Source organism: Mus caroli, chromosome 11, assembly GCF_900094665.2.
Source record: "Mus caroli chromosome 11, CAROLI_EIJ_v1.1, whole genome shotgun sequence".
In the NCBI taxonomy this organism is placed as follows: domain Eukaryota; kingdom Metazoa; phylum Chordata; class Mammalia; order Rodentia; family Muridae; genus Mus; species Mus caroli.
In genome coordinates, this window is record NC_034580.1 from 3,874,215 (window position 1) to 3,881,628 (window position 7,414).

General features: G+C 39.4%; 1 pseudogene; it reads left to right on the top strand.

Moving 5' to 3' along the window:
- Positions 1–5,386, top strand: part of LOC110306288 — a 188,224-nt pseudogene extending 182,838 nt beyond the window's left edge.
- Positions 5,387–7,414: the final 2,028 nt, after the last annotated feature.

A 7,414-nucleotide genomic window follows, 5' to 3' on the forward strand; every position in this document is an offset into this window, starting at 1 on the left:
TGTACCAGTACCATGCAGTTTTTATTACAACTGCTCTGTAGTACAGCTTGAGGTCAGGCATGGTGATTCCACCAGAGGTTCTTTTATTGTTGAGAATAGTTTTTGCTATCCTAGGTTTTTTGTTATTCCAGATGAATTTGCAAATTTTTCTTTCTAACTCTGTGAAGAATTGAATTGGAATTTTGATGGAGATTGCACTGAATCTGTAGATTGCTTTCGGCAAGATAGCTATTTTTACTATATTAATCCTGCCAATCCATGAGCAGGAGATCTTCAATTTCTTTCTTCAGAGACCTGAAGTTCTTACCATACAGATTTTTCACTTCCTTAGATACAGTCACACCAAGGTATTTTATATTATTTGTGACTATTGTGAAGGGTGTTGTTTCCCTAATTTCCTTCTCAACCTGTTTATCCTTTGTGTAGAGAAAGGCCACTGATTTGTTTGAGTTAATTTTATATTCAGCTACTGCACTGAAGCTGTTTATCAGGTTTAGGAGTTATCTAGTGGAATTTTAGGGTCACTTATATATACTATCATATCATCTGCAAATAGTGATATTTTGACTTCTTTCTTTCCAATTTGTATCCCCTTGATCTCCTTTTGTTGTCAAATTGCTCTGGCTAGGACTTCAATAGGTATATTGAATAGGTAGGGAGAAAGTGGGCAGCCTTGTTTAGTCCCTGATTTTAGTGGGATTGCTCCACGTTTCTCTGCATTTAGTTTGATGTTGGCTACTGGTTTGCTGTATATTGCTTTTATTATGTTTAGGTATGGTCCTGATCTTTGAATACTCTTGAATTCCTAATATTTCCAATACTCTTATCATGAAGGGATGTTGGATTTTTTCAAATGCTTTCTCAGCATCTAAAGAGATGATCATGTGGTTTTTGTCTTTGAGTTTGTTTGTATAGTGGATCACATTGATGGATTTCTGCATATTAAACCATCCCTGCATCCCTGGGATAAAGCTTACTTGGTCAGGATGGATGATCGTTTTGATGTGTTCTTAGATTCAGTTTTCGAGAACTTTATTGAGTATTTTTGCATCGATATTTATAAGGGAAATTGGTCTGAAGATCTCTTTCTTTGTTGGGTCTTTGTGTGGTTTAGGTATCAGAGTAATTGTGGCTTCATAGAATGAATTGGGTAGAGTACCTTCTGTTTCTATTTTTTGGAATAGTTTTAGAAGAATTGGAATTAGGTCTTCTTTGAAGGTCTGATAGAACTCTGCACTAAACCCATCTCTTCCTGGGCTTTTTTTTTTTTTTTTGTCGGGAGACTATTAATGGCTTCTTCTATTTTTTTTAGGGGATATGGGGCTGTTTAGATTGTTAATCTGATTCTGATTTAACTTTTGTACCTGGTATCTGTCTAGAAAATTGTTCATTTCCTCCAGGTTTTCCAGTTTTGTTGAGTATAGGCTTTTGTAGTAGGATCTGATGATGTTTTGGATTTCCTCAGGTTCTGTTGTTATGTCTTCCTTTTCATTTCTGATTTTGTTAGTTAGGATACTGTCCCTGTGCCCTCTAGTGAATCTGGCTAAGGGTTTATCTTCTATCTTGTTGATTTTCTCAAAGAACCAACTCCTGGTTTGGTTGATTCTTTGTGTAGTTCTTTTTGTTTCCATTTGGTTGATTTCAGCCCTGAGTTTGATTATTTCCTGCTGTCTACTCCTGTTGGGTGAATTTGCTTCCTTTTGTTTTAGAGCTTTTAGGTGTGTTGTCAAGCTGCTCTTCTATGCTCTCTGCAGTCTCTTTTTGGAGTCACTCAGAGCTATGAATTTTCCTCTTAGGACTGCTTTCTTTGTGTCCCATAAGTTTGGGTATGTTGTGGCTTCATTTTCTTTAAACTCTAAAAAGTCTTTAATTTCTTTCTTTATTTCTTCCTTGACCAACTTATCATTGAGTAGAGTGTTGTTCAGCTTCCACATGAATGTTGACTTTCCATTATTTATGTTGTTATTGAAGATCAGCCTTAGTCCGTGGTGGTGCATTCTATCTTAGTCTGATAGAATGCATGGGATTATTTTAATACTTTTGGAGATACTGTTTTTTTAAAGAACATTTACTAAATATTCTCCTGATATTATCCCATTTTGCTTCATGTATAAATAATTATTTTCCTTTTTATTATTAATTCAAAATTTTTATTTATTTTTTTTTGAGGATTTCATACATGAGTACTGTTTTTTATCATTTCCACTTGACTTCTCCTCCCTCCAACTCCTTCCATGGCCACACTCTCTCAGATTTGTAACCTCTTCTTTAATTATTCACATATATGTGTGCTTATCTATCCTGCTGAGTCTATTTAGTGTTGCTTATGGACTGGTGTTTAGGGCTTACGACTGACATTGGATAGCCTGTCAGGAGGCTAGGCTAGCCCCTCAGGAGGCTAGCCCCTGCTTATTCTATTGGGTGGATGCACTATATTTTGTCTGTTTATCTCTTTAGAAAGTACTTTTTGTTTCTTTCTCTGCCCTGACATCATGCCTTATATGAATAATGCTGTCATGAGGTCTCAAAAAATATTCAGCCAATATTTAACTCCTTATATAATAATAAACAAGGGCATGAATCTCATTGGTACTCACATTTGTTCTCCTTTTAATAAATGGTCAAATGACACATACACTGAAGCACTCTTTATTATTTTAGTGAACATCTGATTTGTAGATTTATACCACGTGTGTGTGTGTGTGCTCAGCTTTACTACAATACATATGGGTGGTGTCAAATCCTGGCCTGCAGTAATTGACACGATACTCCAGTTCTTCATTATCGTATTACTGTGACAGTTATGTTGATTGATGTTTAAATATTGAACCATTCTTGAAAATTTGAATTAAATACCAGCTGGTTACAGAGGATACATTTAAAAAAAATCAAATTTGCAAATTCTGTTTGACACTGCTTTGTTAAGAACTTTTGTATTTAGATGAAAGAGGATATTGCAGTATGCTTTGGGGGTTTGTTTGTGCGCTGGAAAGTGCTGAGAGTGGTCTCCTAATACGAACTGTGGAATGTCTGCTCTTATTTTCCTGAATAGTGATGTTAATTCCTTTTCAAATATTATTGAGAATTCTCCCACACAACCATGGGGGTCTGATGTTGCCTTTTTGGGACATTTTAAAATGAAAATTCCTTCAACACTTACAGGCTAATTAATGAGCTGTTTTATAACTGGATGGGTTGTCATACTTTGTGAGTTCTTTCAAGAACTGGTTCACTTCATCTCGTTTACAAACTTATACATATATGTGCATTATGTTAATATCGAGGTCTTCAGACTCTGCTTCCACACTCTATTTCATTTTGACAAGTTCTGTCTTCTTATTAGAGGCCCCTAAATTCTGCTGGTTCATTGAAGTTGTTTTTAGTTTCATTGGTTTTTCTGTTTTAAAATTATATATATATATATATATATATAATTTTATATATATATATTATAATTTTATAAATATATATATATATATTTGTTCATGAGTGTGTGTGCATTGTGTGCAAGTGAGCTAGTGTACCCCTGCCACAACACGCATGTTAAGGCTAGAAAATGACTTGCTGGAGTTGGTTCCTTCTTTTCACCACGTGGGGCTCAGGGATCAAACTCAGGTTTTCAGGCTTGGTGGCAAGGGCCCTTACTTGATCTTGCTGGCATTATTTTTTGTTTTTAACTTCATTGTTTTCTCTCCCCTGCTGTCTTAATTGGTTCCTATTCTCTGCTCTTATTGGGCTCACTTACTCTTCCTTTCTGTATAATGGGACTTAGGCTACCAGTGTCCCTGTCTCCTTCTGCTACTGTGTGCAGTTGGCACCCCAACAACACTTTCGCTGGGTGCCAGGGGTGGGGTTGTTGCTTGCAGTTTGTATTCAGTTCCACATCTTTCTCTTGAGCTTTCTTTGACCCATGGTTACTTTACAAGTAGCACGCTGTGTTATTTCCAAGTGTTTGGAGCAATGCCAGTCATCTTCCATGCCCTGATTTCCATTGCAGTTGGAGATTGTTCTCCACTCTGCAGATGAACGGTCAAGGACCAGAGAGGTCAAGCCATAATGTGAGTGTTAGAGGGGATATTGGATTTTAGTGGAAACCCATGGTTCACACACTTGACCACAGCATCCCAGCTAGTCTGGGAGGAGACCTGAATACCCACTTCTCCAGCGGAGGGTCATCCAGGAAGGATGCTCAAGGCGGAAGTTCATGAGCTGAGTTATTATCAAGCAGTGAGAAGTAAGGAGTCTGAGTGAAAAAGTCAGGTAGAGTAAAGAATATAGATCACTATTTTTACTTTTCAAAATCTAACCCAGCCTTTTCTCATCCTACAGACACAGAATGAATAGATGACATACAGCACCTGCCAAGCAGGAGAGAGAGAGAGAGAGAGAGAGAGAGAGAGAGAGAGAGAGAGAGAGAGAGAGAGAGGCGGGAAGGAAGAATGGCTTATTTGTTTATTTGTTTATTTATTTGTTTGTTTTTGGCCAAGTAGGAGAAACTTGGAGAAATCTTGAAGGTGAATATTTCAACCCAAGCAAAGATTGGACATGCTACTCAGAGTTAGGGGACAAGGGGGGTGTTAGATAACAGGAGGGTCATGGGAGAACCACCTTCCATTAATCTGTACCCAGGCTAGTTCCAGCCTGAGTCAGAAACTGGCTGGTCCAAGATGGCACTGGGAAAGGACATTGAACTAAAGGGACATAGTGCAGGTAGTAAAAATGAGTCAGGGAATAGAAAGTTGTTCAAATGGCCTCCTCTGTGTCTGCAAATGGTTTTGCAGTATTCCATCCTTCAGGGTACAGCCAACAGGGCTCCCGATGCCCCCTTGACTGCCTAGCTGGAAATCTTGTCTGAAACTGAAAGCAGGATAGTAAGGATCATTTTTCTCAAGTCCAAGAGGGATTTGCCTAGAGACAGAATGTCAGAATTCTCATTGTAGTCTGCATCCAGGAATGTGAGGAGGTCCTGAGCAGTGTGACACACAAGAATGAGAGAGCTATTATGTCCATTTTAGAAATATTCAATTGATGAGAGTGTGGCACACATGAAGGGACAGTCTGTGGCAGGATGAAGAGCTGGCCCTGGCCGGGGCAGGGATGGCCAGAAGGTCCTATAGGTAGGTATTTAGTTAAGTGTAGAGTGGGTTTCAGAAAAGCAGAGCAGTTAGACTGGTCCAGTATATTTTCTTATGTGACTGTGTAGGTAGAGGAACAACTTATTCAACCAGAAGGGGATGATCTTAAGGAGAAGGGGACATTGGTGTTGCAACTTGTTGCCACAGATGAAGTGATTGTTTCTGTGCATCCAGCTATGAAGACCTATGAAGTGAACGCAGGAATGCAGTCTGGAAAGTCAGGGCTTGGACCCTGTATGCAAGCTCTGTAGCACAAGAGGGAAGTAGTGAATACAGTCACCTTCTTGAAATGGCTACATTACCTGGTCATTGGAAGTGTCCTCCATATGGCTGGCAGGAACCATGAGGCAGGAGCTGCAAGAGAGGCCCTGGGGTGCACTGGGGAAAGGGCTACAACAGTCACCATTTGTGCTGGGGCCATGGGTGCGTTCATTGCTTCTTTGATTAAAGTGAATGGCAACCAGGGGGATTCTGATCCTCTGAGAAGGTCTCAGCCCCACAGTGACCCAGGAGACAGCCTCAGAGTGGCTCTCAGAGGTCTCCTCACAGAACAGAGAGATGTGGGAGGGAGTCTCATGATTAGGAAAGACCAGGCTGTGAGAGAGCAGTCTCCACCAAGTTAAGAAGTAATTAAACAAATGTTGAAAAGCAACTGTCTTGGCCTTAAAGACCAAGTATGTAGTGTTGCTTTGGGGGAAAGAATGAACACAAGGGGCACCTGACTTTGTGTTTATAGAGCTTATGTGTGAACAGTAATCCATACCTGTATGACCTGCATATTTTACTATATTGAAATTGTCAGAGGTTGAATTCTGCCCTCCCATAAATTTGCATGTTAAAATTCTAATTTCCAGAACCTCGTAATGTGCTCTTATTTGGAAGTAGAGCTGCTGCCGTTGTAATTAGCAGAGTCAGACTTCACTAGCTGTACTTAATAGGATGGACTTCTAATTCAGTATAATGGGAGCCCACATTAAGAGGGAAATTTGGACACATGCATACATAATGAGAATTCCATGTGAGGGTCGTGGTGACATTGCCACAAGCTAAGGAGCCACCAGAGGCTGGGGGAAGTAGGAACAGACTCCCTCACAGTCTTGGAAGGAGCTGATACCCTGACCTTGGACTTCTGGCCTCCAGCAACAGGAAATGATGGATGTCTGTTGTTTAGGCCACCCAGATCATGCTGTTCTGTCAAAGTAAATAAATATATCCTTAGCAAAAAATACCCAAGATACACCTGCCCTGTTAATGTCTGTCTGGAAGCTAAAATAGAGTCCTCAGTTTGGCACAGTTAAGCAAGAAGTTAATAAACCAACTATAGGTGACTGGGCATTGGTGGGCAGCCACCAGGCCCTAGCTTGTGCTTGGTGGATGTTCAGAGTGAACTTTATTTCTTTGGAGGGATCGGTGGATTCATTAATGAAATATGGCTTGCATTTCAAATCAGGCATTGTTAGAAAGTTGAAGTTGATTGAGGTACATATTTATGTAGTATCAGCATATTATGTAGTATCATCAGTGTTTCTAATGATGTAAAAACCAGAAAGGAAGACACATGTTTGGTACTTAAAACATAAACATGAACACTTTCTCCAACAGTAGTACATGCATTCTTCTTCAATACAGAGGAACTGTTTTTTAGGTGAGGCCATCTAGGAGGTCATTTAATAATACTCAAGAAAGGTCAAAGAACTGGAACAAAAGTTTATTCCCTGCCCACAGAATCAAACCAGACATCAGGGAAGGAATTTTAGCGAATTCAAAATGTGTATACACTTTTAAAGGAACTAAAACTACACTAACTCTCATAGACAATGGATGAAAGAAGGGGAAAGACAAGAGAAATTAGAAATTGACATAAAAGAAAACACACACACATACACACAGACAGACAGACAGACAGACACACACACAGAGGTTTAGAATTGAAGTGTTTTAGTTAGGGCTCTTTGGAGAAGGAGAATATCTATCTATCTATCTATCTATCTATCTATCTATCTATCTATCATCTATCTATGTACATATGTTTATTTCACTTATGAAATATCTTCACAGTGTAATGTGTTTCATGTGTTTGAATAAACACATTTGGGTACTATGCCTCGTCATGTTGACATGTAAAACTAATCATATCTCTAGCCTTGTACCTTAGGAAAGAATAGAGCAAATTAAACCCATAGCAAGAAGGAAGGAAGGGAGGGAGGAAGGAAGGAAGGAAGGAAGGAAGGAAGGAAGGAAGGAAGGAAGGAAGGAAGAAAGGGAGGGAGGGAGGGAGG